Raw genomic sequence first — 19,837 nt, forward strand, 5'->3', positions numbered from 1 at the left:
ACCAATTATGTGTGAGAATATTGTTCACTAGAAGCATTTAGTATGCGTGATGCAATTGAATATTTTTCATATGTGTTTACTTTTGCTTCCCCGCTCATACTCTGTCGCCATTATACATGCGGTAAATGCAGATTAACCAGCTTGTTTACGGACAATGGGCTTAATTAACGAGTGCAGGCGTAAACGCAGGGTATGCAATATGTTATGCTTCAGTTGAGGTCAGCGTGTAAGTTGCAGTTGCATGTGACCATGGCGATGGATTTATTGTTCATAATTTCTCACTAATGACCGCTCAACAAGTTGTCCACTCAATTAAGCAGCGTAAGTTAACGTCTATTAAAATGCGAGGATGATATTCAATTGCATTCATGTGGGAAGTGTACTTTTACAGCTGGGAGAATAATGTCAGTACGTCTAAATATGTATATAAAAGATATGGTTGATGTATTTTACGCCAAGTTAGCAGAAATTACTTGCCGTATCACTTAAGGGCTTACATTGGTTTACTCCGGTAAAAAAGAGCTTTTTTCTCATATAAAAAATGAAATATATTTATAGAATTTTTTATTGTTACAAACATATACAATTAAGCAAAAAATTTTGCATTTTTTATGAAAAATTTTTTTACGCTCGTCCATTGCGACGCCATTTTCAGTATCATCTACAGTGAAATAAATACGTGTTTTAGTTAAAACCCTAACTTGGAACTTGGACGAAGGAAAAACATTTTTACAAAAAATTTAAAATTTCATTTTCCCGAAACCATTCCTCGGATCAAGTTTAGAATTTAGGAAAACATTCCAAAGGTGTTATAGAATTTAATAATACAATAAAAAAATACGGGTTTCTGCAAGGATCTATAGGTACAAACTAGAGAACAAGCAACAGTTCACCTAATCTCCAAATTCAGGCAGAACTACCAAGCAGAAGACGAAAAAATTCAGATTTTACGAGGTATCTTCACGGAATATCATCCAAGGCTATACTACAATTTGCGAATATATTATTAAGATCAGAGGAATATTTAATAAAAAAGTCTTGATAAAATATATTTTTGCTTCAATTCTACTTAAAGGTGGTTTTTGTCAAACAAAGTGGCTAGAAAGAACTAGCAAAACATTTTCTGTTGGAAACAAATCGTAGGCCGATTAGGTTTTAAGATTTAGTGATATAATTGCTATAAGGAATGCAAGGGTAGTATAACTCGGTGCGTCCGAAGTTAACATTTTTTTCTTATTTTGTGTTCAAAAATCCATTCACAGGATTTTCAAAATAATTATTTTTAAGAGAAGATAAAAGGCTTTAGAAAATGAAACAGCATTTTCTACTAAATATTCGTTTTTCTTTTCGAATGCTCACAGGGTCGCTTTTATATTTCTAAAGATATCATTACATTGACATTATTATTAATTCTCTTGACAAATTTTCACTTCAGATAATTTTTGTCGAAAAGCAATCAAGGCGCCTGAATGAAGGACAATAGTTACTTCTTGCCATTTTTTTTGAAGTGATTAGAAAAGAGACAGAATAAACTGCAATAAAAGGCCTATATATTTACACTCTCTATATAGCTCAATCAAGAAAAATTAACAAAATTCTAAAACCGTTTGCGTTTGCTAATTAACATCACTATAGCTATTTGAGCTTACAAGACAATTAATGCTGTGATCAGTTTATGTACGTACCGAAAGTTCACATCGCCATAGCCCCAGTCAGAAAAAACGAATTTGTATTTGGCAGTTATTTACTCACTGATTATCGGTTACAAATGTTTGTTTGTAGATGAGCTCACTGCATATTGGCTCAAAAGTGTACGTATGTTTACCAAATTTCTTCAATTTTGCTTAATATTCATTCCAATATTTATGTTTACATATACATTTCGATTTATTTTGGCACTAATTTGTATTTACGTGGTGAAAACACATGTAAAAAGTAAAAAAAAAAAACTGACTAAAGATTGAATAGAATATATTCTGTGTATTTAAAAATCTTCAGGTATAGGAACTCGCAGGCAAGAGAGTATTTGGTGCGATTGTTGATTATTTATTTAGACGCCAACATCACTAGAATAATGAATTGTCGGCCTTAATTCGGTTTTTATATCTGTGAGAGATTTGTGAATGAGGTGGAAAAGGGTGCTGATAGGGTTAGGTTCAGTCGCACTGCAATGCCTTAACATATTCAATTGAATGTAAGCTAATAGAAGAAAGACTGATCTAAAGCATTTTAAATGATTTCCGGAGGCAACCGCCAAGGCTGAAGCGGAAACGAGCGTCAAAGTTTAAGTTGAGCGCAGGAATCTATTAACTTCGTAGCTTTTGATGCTGCTTGCTACATCGGAAACTAATTTATAATAAAAAAGAAAAACTTAAAGAGAATTAAATAGATAAATGTATATTTGTATAGGGAATAATCAAACAGCTGCGGTTGAAGTATGCATGTTTCAAAATGTTGAAATGCAGCATTACCACTCAAACATTACACATTGTTCATGTATCTGCCTTCGCTTCGCCATTTCTCTGCTCTTTATCTTTGCGCTCTGCTCTTTTGTCCAAATCAATCAATAATTTTTTATACACATAGAAAAGAGAGAATAGCTATTATCTTCGACACTCTACATTTAAGATTTTATTTCAATATATGCAAAACTTAATCTATAAATGGTAATTATAACACATGATTTCTTATAAGTCTTTGGGTTGTATTGCTATTACCAGAACATTTGTAAGATATTGAAGTCCTTCAACATAAATTGTGCTTATTCTGCGAATTTTATCTTTAACGCTACTTATAAGTAGAATGAATTTGACCATTGGTCACAAACTACAGGGCGTCAACAATAACTGTAACCGTTTTGGACTTATATCATTGAAAATTTTCGATATTTGATTGACTTGCAGTATCTCACAGTTGAATAGTTTGCTGCGATTTTCTTCTAAGCAGCCTATTTGTTTTGCTTACATTGATTCTTTTGTCACACCTTTAATAGTATATGGATTGTCAAAGCTAATTTTCGATTTGTATTGAGTCCAAGGTTTTTTGCGGAATTCTTTTATTATATTATTTGATAAAACTGCACAAGAGTCTGCTTTTGTTAGAGCAAGTGTTGTCACAAATTTCGATTTCTTATCATAAAGTTTTATTTAACACTTCCTAAACCATTGCTTTATTTCAACTATTTGAATTTTAGAATGTTCATTAACGCGCAAAATGTCTTTCACCACCAAATATATTTTCGTAATATAATTGTGCATGCGTCAGAGGACATGTTAGCATAACGACATAGAGTTAGCACCTATCAGAAAACAGGTTGCTCTGTAAGTATTGCTCCAACGCTTGGAGAATTGAAGACAGTTAATAATAATTTGATGTGTAGTAAAATAATTTAGATATCAACACAGATCTTTGATCCTGCCCAGAACCTAAAAAGCAATTTGATACCAAAACTTTATTGCATAATATCCTATAGGACACGTTTTTGACTTTAAGGCTTTCACCAAAAATATTCTGTGGAATTCCTCCTCATCAGCAAACGTATTGACAACACAAAAATGAGCTGGCTCCCCGCAAATCTTTTACGGCTGTGTAAACTGACGTTGAGCAGTACCAAAAGCTCCGCCAGGACTGGGAAGAACTTCTCCGAGCCGTTCGATACCAAACGAGGTTACAGGCATGGTGACTCCATATCGAGCGACTTTTTCATCCTTCTCCTGGAGAAAATAATTCGAGCTGCAGCATTAAATGGAGAAGGCACGCCTATGATATTAATATCATTGAGCTCAACATCCGCGCTGGTAGTTTCGCTTTTTCCAGGTTGGACAAAGAAGCGAAGCAAATGGGTATAAAATGAATAAATGAAGGTAACTCTTTCCAACAGGTGGTACATCGCACTGAGTAGGAAATTGAGAAGTAGAAACTTCTGCTCCAGTTCTGCTTTATAGTGCAGAGGCATGGACGATGACAATATCTGATCAACACTCCCGCTCTGAGAATATTCGACGCAAGACCCGCCGGGGAGAGCAGTGAAAGAGGAAAACGTTCACTTCGGATGAGGACGTAGCTGCACTTACGACTGGAGCTCTATTGAAAACTCGGCTATAACCGCGTGAGCGATATCTACGCCAATAAAGATGAAGAAGAACTAGGCTACATACGATATTTAATAGAGATGTTTGCAATAAGATCCATTCGGATGGTCTTAGGGAAATATCTTCATTGTGGAGACCAACTCCGAAGAAAGTTAAAATCAATTATGATCAAGTTTTTATAGAAAACCAAAATATGATAAAGGGTAACAACAACGAAAAAGCCGATTTTTCCATAAAGTGTTATGGTACATTCACTGCATCAAAGAATCATTAAAAATCGAATCATTAGAATAAATTAAGGTATAATAAATTCAAAAAATAAAACATATTTGCATTAGTTCATATTTACTTTTCCATCAACTAAATTGCGTAAATATTAAAATTAAATGTGGCGTAACAGATTGCTTTTAGTTGAAATCAAATGTCGACACATCTAATTAAATTTTAGGTGAGTTGAGCAAATAAAATCACTTCTTTTGTATGCCGCATCGTCTGTATATAAGCTGAAACATGCCAATATTTTTCAGTAGAGTTTGGCTTTGTTTACACTTGTGATTACCACAGTACACGCTAAGAACTTATTTAGGGAAATCACTGTGGCGGTTTTGAGCATACTGATGACCTTTTCTAGTTACCAGTTGGAAATATGGTATTTATTCTTCCATTCATATACTGTAAATGTACGTGCACATGTGAATGTATTTTTGTGTTCTGACAGTGTTTATGAGTGCCGAATTGGTCGGCTTTCATACAGCTCCGTGGTTTTAATGAAAGAGAAAGGCGCTTTGAATTTGCATTTTGGATTTTGGCTTTTGGCTTTGATTGCGCTATAGCAAAGCTTCAAGCACTTTACACTATGTTGTGTCGATTTTGATGAAAGCAACAAGATATACACTCACATGTTGATATAAAGATACTCATATTTACATACGTATAAAGTTCCAACACATCCGTTTTGAGATTTGCTTCAATTTTTCACAATTTATTTTTGTTGACTAATAAATAAGCATACTTGCAGGATTTGCTTAATGAACTGCCGGGTATTTAAATGTGCTCATGTGTGAAATTGCGTCTGACTTAGAAAATTTCGTTGATCAGTAACTAACACAATTTCCTTTAGAGGATGTGCTTGACTAACAGTGACCATACATATAAGGTGAGATGAGATACATATGTACTCATGTAAGTAACCAGCTAGGGTTAATCCACTTTGAACTCAAATGTATGCAAAATGAGTTTCAATAAAAGCATTGGAAATATTTGTTATGTTAATGATATACTATACAACTTTACTAACCAAAACTTTTAATGTTTTAAGAAAGTGCTTTAGGCATGTTAAACGCTACACAACAAGGACGTATGACAAAAGAAAAACATTTAGTATTATAAACAATGCTACTATTTCTTGTTGTTTTAAAGTGGTTGAGTATTTGGGAACAGTTCTAGGGTATGATGCTGGGATGATTTTCCTATAGTTGTCTTCAAAATTGGATTTAACGGCGATTCCTCTTTTGTACTTAGCATACAATTTGAAATTTTTATTTACAAACCTGACATAAAAAATATAAAATGATTAACTTTCCACAAGATCTCTTTCATGACCTAGAAGGAGTTGAAGAAGTTATTGATTTAGCGGTTATGATAGCCCATGAGCGTAACTTGAAAACTAAAGTTGTTCTTGCCTTTGGTTCTAACATATGTAAGGAAACCGAAACGAAACAGTTGAGTTCAATCTGAAACCATGCTGAACAAAATTAGGCTTGAAATCGTCGGATGTTCTTGAAACTATTCATTGGAGGTTTCTCCTCTTAGAGCTTTGCAGTGCAAAAGACTAGCTGAAGTATGAAGATTTTATATAAAATCTATCTTATGGTAGTATACGTATGGCGTCAAAGTGAGTATGTACAACCTAACCTCACTTTTTAATTATGCCATTACGGATACTCATATTCTTATGTCTGCAAGGAGTATTAGGTTCCTAATAACGACAAATTGACAATTATTCAGTGACATAAATTTATAAAAGAATGATTACTCTCTTTACTCTAATTGCAATATGTATTATAATATCAAAGAAGTCTTGTGTGAATATTTATTTCGATATTACTATAGTCACTTTGAACGAAGATTTCGCTTCGCGGTCAAGAGCTTTTATCAAAGTAGCATAAGTTGAAAGTATTGGACAGCAATTACAATATTTCTACTTAAATATAGGCATGCTAAATAATATCTGCTCAAGTGTTGAGGATGTAGATATTGCAGGGAGTGAAACCATGGTGCTATAGCACCAACAAATCGGTTTTTGTTGTGCTAGTAATTATAACATCACGCAGTAAATCAATATAGAAGCACACATGAACTGATCTAATGCACTGTTTTTATTTAATTTTGCACTTTTGTACTATGTTACTCTCTTTTAGGTGAATCCCATATCTCGGGACCAGGCTGATCGATTTAAACCAAATTAGTTATGAGCGAAATCGGGCTACAACCCAAACTATACTACAATTCCCATAAACACATTTTTAAAATTTATGTGATTCTTCCCCTTTCCATTATACGAATCAAGAATCAGTTTATATATCTCAATAAAACTTTGCACGAGTAATGATTTTGAAATCTAACCGACACTTTTCGAGCCCCTAGTTCACTTTTTGCCGAAAATATCGTTCAATATATACAGAAGATAAATCCTTAGCTGACAGTAGTATACCTGTTTGTCAAAGATGGGTTGAATCGGAGCAATACTTCCATTAACCCCCAAATATACCTAATATGGTGACTTACACGTCGCCTCTTTGTGTTAAAATAAATAAAATCTGGTTTAGACCCCATATAAATTAGGTGCCTGAAAGTATTTACTAGTTTTAATGAATCCACATTATATATATATAGTTATACTCGAACCTAGCTCTTCCTTACTAGTTTTGGTGTAAAGTTATACCAACAGCCAAATGTATTTCTTCAGCGTTGATCTATGCAAGTTGTAAGTTTTTAAATATTCAGTTATACCTGAACTTAGCCCTTCCTTACTTGTTATATTTAGGTACATCATAAGATAAAATAAATATTGAAAATTATTTTCTAACTAAATAATTTACTTTTTTTTTAACGACATGTCCTTAATTATATATTAATTCTGAACGATATATGTGACCTGGTCTACGGAAAGGGGGCTTAGGTGTCAAAAAATCTTAGTTGATTCGGATGGAAGAAGAGATGCTTTTTCACGTGATAGAATCCAAAAAGTCATAAACCAGTTTTCGCACGTTAGCTCCCTTTTCGTAGACCAGGTCACATATTATTTAGTATATACGATTTGCGCACTATAGATTTTTTATAAAAATCGGTACTTGAATAATATAAAGAGTGTTTAAAACATTGGAACAAAAGGCTCATAACTTAGTCTCTCACTGGTAGGAGGGAAATATAAAGTAAGTTCCGCCATCTGACACACCTATCCACGTGTGCTTATTGCTTACAATGTATATATTTTACTAAATAATTTATGTAAGTGTTAGGAGATACTAAAAGTATCATATTTTTATCTCTCCAAACATTAAAAAAATGTGATTAAAACCATTAAAAAGATTAGGGCCATAACGGGAAATATTATCTCTACCAAAGTGTATTCAACACACTTTATTACTTTGTTCTCTACCAATGAAATAAAATAATTGATGATTTTTCAAGGCGACATGTTTAGTTAAATCGTCTGGATGAATAAGCATGCTTTCTGTTCTCAGACCTTTACATAATTGTCACTGGAAATAAATTGCCGAGACAGGGATCTGATTTAAAATAAAATAAGATTGTCTTAAAAAATTGGAAAAAAATTTGCCTTACTTTAAAAGTATACGAACATTTCAGCTAGCTTCTTGTATACAGATATATGAGTATATGTGATTATAGGAATACTATTATGATGAAATTGAAAGGTGAATTTTGTCCATTTCATATCTGCTCACTAAACTCTTCCCGCCACAATACATTTATGTCAACGAATTTCAAAGTCATCATAGCAGTTGGAAAAATCCTCCGTCCTGCTGGCCAATTGAGTCAAAACGGTATCCTCGGAGTGGTCATGTGAATTTGCTGTACAACCAGAAGTTAAGCGATATTAGTTGAAAATGTGGTAAAATGATCACGAATAACCAATGCTGTATGAGATAGTACCTTATGGTACTTCTTTGTTCAATAAGTTCAGTAAAAATCGAAGAATTCACTTTTAGAGCCTAACAAAACGAAGCGTATCTCAAATACTAATGAATATTTTGACGTGAAATTTAATTTTATATTTATAATTTAAAATTAATTGTCTTCCGAAGCGCTATTCAATCTTTTTATGCACTCAGTTATGTTCGCATTGCACCAGATGCGCAGAATTTGAAGTCCTACCGAAATCTGCGATTCTTTCGAAGCCCAAGCCACAGTTTCATACGTTTCTATCTGCTAATCCTTGTCTTGTAGCCCCTTCCCAGTGGGCCAATTTCATACCATGAGTATGAGATATTTGAGCACATAAGTTATCGGTTCCTAAAGGCCGACAGGGTTCACTCTTAATGAATGGAACAATGACTGTTTTCGATGGGTTGATGTTGAGTCCAACCGTACCACGCAATGCCTTTGTAAGTCCTAACCCCTTTGCACGATATCTCAGAGGGTGTTCTCAAATTCGCCTCTTTTCAATAAAACAATGTCATCCGCATATCCATGAGAACAGTTCTTATTTTTTAATAGCGTCTTAAGAATATCATCTACGAATAGGCTCCAGAGTAAGGGGGATCTCAAACCATGTTCGAAATCTCTTGCCATGTCGAGACGAATCATGGTATTCCATACGGTGGTTTCAGCTGTGCACCTGCGCACTAGCAGTACGGCCTCAATCCATCTGCATACTGATGCTGTTACATGGGACGTATTGTCGAAAGCCCCGTCGATGTCTAGAAAGGCACATAGCATTACCTCTCCATCATCTAGTTTGCAATTTTCAGCGCTTATTTCGTGATTTATAATATTTTCCATTCTTTGTAGTAGGAAGGAAGTGAGACAAATTGTCCTCAATGATTTCGCCTGTGAATAGCTCTTTCTTCTTACTTTGAGTATGAATATTGCAGTCCGCCAGGATTCAGGGATACACATAAACGCTAATCATGAAAGCTTTAAACAAAAAAAAAAAAAAAAAAAAATCTTATTTTGGAGTAGGAGAATAAAACGCATATGCAGGATATACAGGAAGTTCTTCTGGTAGTGACAGACACAAAATAATAGAAGTAAGGGAAAACTAAGCTCGGCTACAGCTCTATATTCGAAACTTTTCTGAATGAAAAGTCTTTTTTAATAAGTTATAAAATCGAAGTCATTATTAGCTGAAATTGCAACCGACTACTTTAACCCTACGGGACATCTTGAGACAAATGTATGTGGAACGCTCACTTTAACTAATCCTCTCATATATGTATATTTAATAGACAATTCTTTCCCCACTTTGTCAATTGTTTTAAACCTGTTACGTTCCATCGGCTCCCGCCGCTTTATTATTCTTCAGATTATTCTACATGGTCGGACAATGGAACGTCTTATTTTAGACAAAATCGAAAAAGTAAAGAAACGAAAAAATGAAATGGCATTCGGAAAGGTACAAAGAATCGAATAAGGATCCGCTAAATGCCTATGCTGATTCGTATTTTCTAAATCGATAATGACCGATGCCGCTTAATGGGTCGGAAACTAGAAAATATTGCTTATTTTGATTAATATGTATTCTACACCTTCTCCATTCGGTGATACAAATAACCAATTCGCTAGGGGCACAAATCTTGTTTCCCCCGTGAAACATGTTGCGATAGCATAAATATTGAAAGAAACTTCACACACGTCTGAATCTCGATTGTAGGAAAGTGTGTGTGGAAATAGTTTTAGCCAATCTCTTCGCGTTCTCGCAATGATGCTATTTGTCAGCATTAAAGCAATGTCCTTTTGCCGGCATGCCGAGCGAAATACCTAACTTGTTTTCTACAATTCCTTATTTTCTAACCATTCTTTGTAGCTGTACGCCTTGTTGTTGTTGTTGTTGTTGTTGTAAGGGCAGAAATTCTGTACGCCTTGTCTTTGTCGTCGCTGTTCCATTGTAAAATATATACCACGCATAAATATAATTGGTTTAGATGCGTGGATAAGTGTGTGCATGTCTGTGCCTTAAATGCTTCCACTTTCCACTTTAGATGTTGTTGCAAATTATTTATTTGTTGTTATTACAGTTAGTTGGCTGGTTACACAAGGATACTCATACGATGACAAGCATTAGCAATTCATTTACCCACACACATGTACATACATATACGGATATATACTCATATAGCAGCATATGGTATATACATATCTTTTCCGTATATTTGCATAAAAATTTACATAAAATTCACTGACAATGCCGAAGCACCACGGCGCTGAAGCGATGAAAAAAAAAGCAAAGTATGGAAAATGACAACATAACAGTTGCTGCCCGTTAATCGCCGCACCCATGCTCCAAGTCACCACCCTGGGTGCGAGTACAAGCTTGTGGCTGCTCACCGGCAATGCCTTCAATTCGATTTAGTGCAAGGTAAGAGAAACGATATTTGAAAGGCAGACAAGAGCGGAAAAAGCGATTTAGTGATGCAAAACTATTTCAACGGAAGCCCCTTCCGCGGTGATTCAGCTAACTTTTGTGCGTCATTGGGGATCTCCTGTTCTTTTGCCATTTGAGTTGAGGAACTGTTGCCGTAGTCAGGTTTTTTTCACCCTGGTTTTTTGCACTATGGTATGTGTTTAAGAATAAATATATAAAGGGTTTATACTGAGTTTATGGGCAGATGTATTGATTTGAAACTCAAATCCAGACTAGGGTACAAGAATAATAGAGAAAATATTGCTACTGACTACCTCAATCAAAACTGTTTAATCTTTTCCCCTGCTTTCTTTCAGGAAGTAGCGAACCAATGTAATATAATACCAAACGCCCCTCGAAACAACAAAAAAAAAAAAAAAAAAAAAAAAAAAAAAAAATTAACTTTAATTATAATACAAAATCTGAAAACGTAATGAGATAGTGATTTGCATTCAACCAAAAACGTTTTGCTAGTTCTTCCTAGTTTGGTTGATATAAAGAATCTTCAAGGTTTGTTTAGGTTTACTTAATAATGAAAAAATTATTTTATTTTCACTTTGATCGGTCATTTTGAATGACAGAATTTTCTTTGGAGATTTTGGCGTGGTCATGTCATGGATAATAATCTGCGTCAAATTTTCTAAATAGAAATGTTCAATTGTGAACTTCACTTTTTATTGCGAAAATCGGTGATATAAAAATCGCTTATATTTTTTCTTCCATCCGACATCAGCCACTTCTTACTTATTGATTTTCCTTTCTGCTGTCATACTGCTAACCACTTCTCATTCGAATACATTTTATAGTTTATGCTGAGTTGTGTCCTCGCTGTGCGATAATTTATTTATTTTTGTTTACCTCGAAAGTGCTTATTGCGTGAAGATAAAGCAAAAAGTGTGGAGCTTAAAAGGAAAGTTACTCACTACTTTAATAACGCCACATGCTTGCTTGTTTTATTACAGATTATTTTCGGAAGGAAACTCCGAACCTTTTTGCGTGAGTTATGAAAATTTTTGAATAAAGAAATATTTTTGATCAAAGTGTTTTTCTTCTTTACTGGCGTAGATAGCGCTTACGCGGTTAACGATAGCTCGTCAGTCGTTTCTCCTTTTCACTATTTGGCGAAAATTAGAGGTACCAAGAGCAGGCATTTCCTTCTCTACCGGATCTCTGCAACGGAGTGCTTCCTCCGGTGGGTACTGAGTCGAAAACATTTCACTCGAACACACAGGGCGGAAATGATGAGTGACTTATAGAGTTTGGTTTTTCTTCGTTGGGAGAGGACGTTACTTTTTAATGCCTACTAAGTCCAAAGTAGCACCTGTTGGCAAGAGTGATTATGCGATATATTTCAACGTTGAATATTTTGTTCACAACCAGACTACCGTCGCGGTTGTTGAAGTCAAGTAGGAAAGCAGCATTTGTGTTTCACGTTGTCAGTTCTTCGCCACCGTATTCGAATAGCTTAGCCGGTGATCCATCTGCCGCCTTCGCTTTCTTGTTCTTCAAGTGGGTAATTGCTATTCGAAGCTCATCGATTGGGGAATCGGGTTTGCCATTTCCAGACTGTGCACTTACGCTACCGTACAGCAGGCTGGGGAAGTGTTCCCTCTATAACTTCTGTATACTCTGAGCATCAGCCACTAGATCACAACTTTGTATTCTAGAAGAGTATATTCCGATCTTGAAACCTTCCATAATTCCCCGCATCTTTTCATAAAATTTTCGAGCATTATCTCTGTCGGCGGGCTTCAATGTTTTAAGATTAGATAAATAGTTAGTTGATTGAATTTCGTAGAATGTAGTGTGATACAAACGTTTCAATAACAATTTAATTTTTTACAAGGTACATAAGTGATTGAAGTACTCTTTCCTTTTCATAATTTTTTGTAAACATTATGGTTTAATTAACGGATGTCATGCTAACCGCGATCACTGTCAACGTTTATAACCTTATGACCCCAAAACAAGCATGCATAGGAAAACCACTTGTTCCCCAAGTCATATCATAGCAATTAAGAAAAGGCTGCCCACGCCACCTCCAAGCACCACACGATTGTAGCTAATTTAGTAGTGATATGTGCACCTCTTTGTTGGTTTATACGTTTGTGGAGGCAAGCCGCAATCGCTTTGTACGAGCCCGTATGCATATGACTGTATATGGTATTTCTAAAATTGCAGCACTTGAACTGCCTAGCCAAGTCAAGAGCACTAAAATAATATATATGTTTATGCATATTTGTGGATAAATACATATGTTTATTCATATCTAATAATAGATATGTCCTGATGGTTATCTTAAGATATCCCAGTGGTAATTTAATTGCCTTTTAGATGAGTAACTATTTAAGACACTATACTTTATTTAACTCATCCGTTAATTCAGATGTATTTCATTTCTTTACGGATTCAAAATGCTTTGTTGATTTTCTCCGATTCCCTGTAGTTATCTATTGCAATGTTTTGTGTTGTCAGGATATTGTTTAAATTTCGAAGAAATCCAAATTGCTAGATAAAAGAGTGGGTAATTTTAATTTGAAGGATATCCATGATATGATTGATCAACTGAGTTATCTACTTATTAAGTGAGTAGACGAGTTTTGGCTTATCTTAGAACAATTATTCAAAAGTTTCAAAGTTTTCAAGTCACTCAGCGCAGTGTTATACCCATTTACTCTAAATACTTATTTCAAATCGGATGATAATGGATGGACAAAGACCATAGAACACGAGCTGCAATACAATCTGAACGTTCAGAATATAGTGATTTTATGGAAATTTTCTTAGATGATAAGATGTCTTTAAAAAAATCTAGCCACACAAACTGAAAGATCAAAATCAAGTTCTTGTAAGCAGTCTTTTGCATTTATAAAGGGTATTTCTTATAGCTTTGGTGAAACCGAAGTTAACGCTTTTTCTTGTGTTTTTTCAAAACACTACCCTCGATCCGTCATCTTGAATGTATCTCTGTCTAGACGGGGTCCTAAGTTTGAAAATCAGAACCTTATAACCGAACAATTTTTTTCCCCTTAATGTTTATAATATTAGTCAAGACTAGACACTTCCTATAAATTTAAAAATCTGATGATGAAATTCATTTTTTTTGTTTAACAATATTTTTTTAAGCTGAGAAAACGTGTAACACCGAAAAATAAAAACCTTTGAGAAAGTAAGAAGAGAGGTTCTGTGAATTAGTAACTGTTCATAGACTTTAAATATTATTCATGCATTGGTCAAAGGGGTTGAAAGTTGAGCAACGTGAATAGTGATTGTATGACCGCGTTTGGGACTATCTTGCCAGTCGTTTCTTCTTTTCGCTACGTGGCGCCAATTAGATATTCCTAGTGAAGCCAAGTCCTTCTCCACTTGGTCCTTCCAATGGAGTGGAGGTCTTCCTCTTCCTCTGCTTCCCCCGGCGGGTACTGCATCGAATATTATCAGAGCAGGAGTGTTTTCGTCCATCCGGACAACATGGCATAGCCAGCGTAGCCGCTGTCTTTTAATTCGCTGAACTATGTCAATATCGTCGTATGTCTCGTACAGCTCATCGCTCCATCGAATTTTCTCCCGAAAACTCGCAACGTCGACTCATCCGTTGTTGACGTCGTACAAGCCTCTGCACCATATAGCAGGACGGGAATTATAAGTGACTTATAGAGTTTGGTTTTTGTTTGTCGAGAGAGGGCTTTGCTTCTCAACTGCCTACTCAGTCCGAAGCACCTGTTGGCAAGAGTTATCCTGCGTTGGATTTCTAGGCTGACATTGTTGGTGGTGTTTACGCTGGTTCCAAGATAGACGAAATTATCTACAACTTCAAAGTTATGACTGTCAACAGTGACGTGAGTGCCAAGTCGCGAGTGCGACGATTGTTTGTTTGATGACAGGAGATATTTCCTCTTGCCCTCGTTCACTGCCAGACCCATTTGTGTTGCTTCCTTATCCAGTTTGGAGATATCAATATCATCGGCATACGCCAGCAGCTGTACACTCTTATAGAAGATGGTATCTTCTCTATTTAGTTCTGCAGCTCGAACTATTTTCTCCAGAAGCAGGTTGAAAAAGTCGCACGAGAAGGAATCGCCATGTCTAAAACCTCATCTGGTATCTAACGGCTCTGATAGGTCCTTCCCGATTCTGACGGAGCTTTTGGTGCTGGTCAACGTCAGCATACACAGCCGTGTAAGTTTTGCAGCGATACCAAATTCATACATCGCGGCATAAAGGCAGCTCCTTTTCGAGCTGTCGAAAGCAGTTTTGAAATCGATGAAGAGGTGGTGAGTGTCGATTCTATTTTCACGCGTTTTGGCGCATGGTGAATATCTGGTCGGTTGTTGATTTTCCAGGTCTGAACCCACACTGATAAGGTCCAATCAGTTTGTTGACGGTGGGCTTTAATCTTTCACACAATACGCTCGATAGAACCTTATATGCGATATTGAGGAGGCTTATTCCACCGTAGTTGTGGGGGTCTGCTTTTTTGAGGATTGGGCATAGCACACTTAAGTTCCAATAGTTGGGCATGCTTTCGTCCGACCTTATTTTACAAAGAAGCTGATGCATGCTCCTTATCAGCTCTTCGCCGCCGTGTTTGAATAGCTCGGCCGGCAATCCATCGGCCCCGCCGCTTTGTTGTTTTTCAGGCGTGTAACTGCTATTCGAACTTCTTTCTGGTGGGCAATGGAACGTCTGCTCCATTGGGGCATCGAGCTCGCCTTCTCCTGGCGTTGTGCGTTCACTGCCATTCAGCAGGCAGGAGAAGTGTTCCCTCCATATTTTAAGTATGCTCTGGGCATCGGTGACTAGATCACCTTTGGCGGTTCTACAAGGATTTAAGGATTTGCTTATTGTTAATTGTTCCAGTTTACATTGACAAACCACTAGTTCGTATTTATTGCCGCTGAACACGCGTTATACATTGGGAATGAGTTTATATGATTGTAAATTTATGTTTCATATAACAAATATATTCGCGTACAACTTGCATGTCAAATTCGCTGTTGTTGACGCATTTAAACCTCTAGTTTCAGATAACTGTAAATTGTGCATTTTGGTTTACTCGAGCGGCAGACAGCGGAGAAGTGAACTCTCACTCAATTTCCATCACTAAATGTCTATGCTGAATGGCCAATCAGAACGCGTAAACAAACAAAGACCTTTGTAAAAGTATTGTTATGGTGTTGAAATTATATAAGGTGGTTCAAAAACAAGCTATAGGCATATTCTTTATATTCTAAATAGCATTATAGTATTTTGATTTTCTTAGGTTATATTCAATGTCGAGTGGAGTGGCACGAGACGTAACAAGAGGTGAACATATGATTCGAGCTTAGAGTAAATGACATAAGCGATGGAATAGTGTAAATGATTTTCAGAATTATTTAAATAAGATTTAATTTATTAATTTAGTTTTGAATTTACCATCGGCGCAGCAAATAAAAACGTTATTTGGTATGTCAATCGAAACCAAAGGTTGTGATCCCTAGTGATCATTTTTAATTGAAAAGGATATTCATCGGAATGATGGAAATTCAACAACAAAACAAGGACGTCTTTTGACAAGTCCGTTTATTAACTTTTCTAGCCGAGTTTAACATGAGTATTCGAAAGTTTTCCCTAATTTTCTCTTAATGTTACGAAACTAAATAAATTAGTCATTATTTTATGAAGAATGTCTTGCTATTAGGAAACAATGAAGCAGCATGTATCCACTTTATCATCTTCATGATAACTTAGTCCACTCACCTACTCAGAAACATCAGTTATATTTCCTGATATTATATGATTTCTTAAAGACTTTAACTATAAATGGCTCAGATGGAGACTCAAACTATGGTAATTTGATTTTTCTGGCAGCAGAATACTTCATTTCACTATTTAGCACGAATCTTTTATTGTTAAGATGACAATAGAGGAACTCAAACAGTAATCTTCAGCCGCCGAAGGCGAGACGTTTAACATTCGAATGCAGGTTTCTGACTACTCCAGCCAATTTCGATTTCGGTTTCGCTATAATTGTTTTTCATTCATTTAGCATATTAACACGACCAACTCATATAGTGCAAGAAGTCGATTTTATTAATGTGTCTTACGAGATTTTCAGAGCAACATGTTTTGGTTCAAGCCATTAGATATTTAGATATGCATGTAGGAGAGAATTATCAAGCGTTTCTGTCAAAAACAAGAACTTCATTCATAAGCTGTGGTTTGCTGTTGACTTTGCTGCTAACTGCCGCATTTTAAATTGTTTTTAGTTTTTGTTTGTCCCCATTTTATTAGATAGACAGCTACGAGCTTATAATGCACAAGTTATTTAATAAAAAAATCTTTTCCAAACCTCAGCTAAATACAAATTATTTGTTAAAACTTAACTAAAAGATTAACATTCTGATTCGTAAATTGTTAATTGTTATAACTAAATATTTGTATTGTATAAATAACATCTTTTTGTGGGAGTGTTCATAGTATACTCACCGCAGACAGACACGTTCTTCATCATCCGTATTCATTTTTAATTGAGAGACAATTTATTTCGATAATTAACTGCACTTGTCACACTTTGATAACTGTATGTGTAAAGTAATTCAGGTTCGCCGTTATTTGAGTTTTCAGCAATGCTTTGAACTAACATCGATATAATCATTTTAACTGTCTCGTGCCGAACTGTAAATAAAGCAATATTTAGTTATTTTAAATAAATGCTTATTTCTTTGAATTGTATATTAATCGATTACTTTTGGAGCAATTCCATTTGTTAAATTGTGAAATCTATGACCAACGACGCTTAAACTTTAATGTAACATCATTTGGGAATAATCATTTATTTGAAAACATATCGGAAAATCATATTTGATTTAATTTTTCCTTTAGAGTTTGTTTACTCATTGAAAGAATAAATTCTGGCAAATATAGCCCGTCGATCATATCCCACAGATACATATGTTCTAATGAGCCAGACCAGCAAGAAAAATATAACTTTCAAAGCTCTTATACATTTGGTTCTGGAGTTCTATCTTTTTTGGCTTTTGATAAAAAAGAGGATTAAGAGAAATTTCACGTGTTAAATAAAAACCTTAAAAAATAATTTTGATGATACAAAAAATTGATTGAGTAGCGCTGTCGAGGAGCTCTTCCGATAATTTGCATTTATGTTTGCTGAAATCAAGCACTCAAGACATTGCTATTGAAGTTTCGCCCAATACCAGCTGTTTGTCGAAATGATTGTGAAATGTGAAGTCGTTGTAAAAGGTTGAATGCTTACAGTCCTTCAACACCCAGCAAAATATTTAAAATCCTCAAAGGATTATCGGCATTTAGTTCTCAGGTACTTTCTCTTCTCATCATACCTTTAGAGAGTACCCGGTTGAAATAAATTTAGTAACCATGCAGGGGTAACTGTAAAAAAAATTGTCAATTTCGAAGTAACTATAAAGGGTAATCTATTTCGAGACTCCCTACTGTTAAAAAAAAAACAAACAACGGAATATTCAAATTTAATTTCGAATGTTTGTTGTTATTAGAAAGAACATTTTTTGACATTCATTTTGTAAAGGTTATCACTTTCAAATGGCGTCCGCGGCTACGTCTCAGATAGTTCATCCATTGATTCCAATTTCTGATGATTCGTTTGAACATTTCAACAAGTAACTGGCGAATGACAAACATGTCGGCTTGAATCGGAGCGGGATTCTCCGTATTGACTTGGACTCAACATATCCCCACAGGAAAAACTCATCAAAGTATCTGCTCACCGAATTATTCTCTCAATAAATCCATTGATTGATTGGATTATGGGAAGTGACACCGTTTTATTGAAACAATATAATGACACCAAGCCATTGTTCTTTCTGGATGAAATGCAAGATTTTGAATATCTTTAGGTTGTTCTTAGATTTGTCCCGAAAATGTCGGATCTTCTTGGAAATTTTCAAGAGTCCGCAGGGCGAAACGATGTCGCTTGGGAAAGTCAAGCAGCTTCAGTTCATGCACAAGCTGTATTTTGTACGCTTGCAATTATGGACCTCGACGTAAAATGTGCCAAGTCATTCCACACGTCAGTCCGAGTTGCTGCGCCCTGCATCGAATCGACTCTCCACAGTCTTCGTGTACACTCTGAGCTACGGGTGGTATATTTTCTTCACTGCGTGATGGGCGTCACGCCCATGTGTGTCTCAATATTGTTGTTGTGTTGCGGATAGTACACTCCATAAGTTGATTAGTGGTGATAGGAACATGTCATCAGTTTTGTAAATATGGATCTGAAATTATGCATACGCCTCTTTTTTCTAGAAGTTCTTCATATCTTGGAACTACAGAACTACAATACCATAACATATTGTTCAGGGAAATTTATAGCTTATACCTGTACTTTAAGCTGGCAAAGATATTACTGCTTCAGTGCAGTCGAAGTTAACGGATTTTATAGATTTTTTGTTTTCTAAAAAAGGCTGGTTTCTCTAATTGGTTCCTATTACCTTAATTGACTCTGATTATGCATTACCGTACATAATATACATTTGCTTTACCTAATTTTCACCTTTTTATACTTGGCTTTGATTTTTCAATGCGTTCACCTGTAAACGTTTGAACTTATGACAACTTATTTGTAGCAGTCGCGCACATCTAATATTTATAGCAAACCCTTGTGTACCCCCGGAGCACTCAAGTGAAGACGCAAACAGATACAGCAAAGAGGAATAAGGAAATAAGCAAATAAACGATTGAGCACTACAGACAAGCTACCAGCAGACAAGCTACCAACTATTAAAGAAGGAACCACCGTGCCTGGTGGACTGTTAGCAATATGATATGGCCCTTCACCGGCATGGGCGCTAATGCGCCATATTTTCATCGTGTTATCCGAATTTAAGTGACATCTCAAGGCGCTAAATTCAAAGAAAAAACAACTTTAATGGCAATACTTGTAACTGGAATGCTAGTCAGTGGCACTACGTTGCGTATAAGTAACTTTTTGCTGAAAACTCGATCAAGCGTATAACGATTTGCGTGCTGACGAGCGGAAACAGGCGGAAAACGAAGTGGTAAATGTGAAAAAAAGGAGAGGAAAATGAACTGCGGCAAAATAAGAAACTGTGCTAGTGCA

At 35.7% G+C, this 19,837-nt stretch overlaps 1 pseudogene; it reads right to left on the reverse strand.

The window, feature by feature from the left end:
* LOC108978331 overlaps positions 1-17,313 on the reverse strand; it is a 57,142-nt pseudogene extending 39,829 nt beyond the window's left edge.
* Between the last annotated feature and the right edge of the window lie 2,524 nt (positions 17,314-19,837).

This window comes from Bactrocera latifrons, unplaced genomic scaffold (genome assembly GCF_001853355.1).
Source record: "Bactrocera latifrons isolate USDA-ARS-PBARC rearing strain unplaced genomic scaffold, ASM185335v1 scaffold_120, whole genome shotgun sequence".
In the NCBI taxonomy this organism is placed as follows: Eukaryota; Metazoa; Arthropoda; class Insecta; order Diptera; family Tephritidae; genus Bactrocera; species Bactrocera latifrons.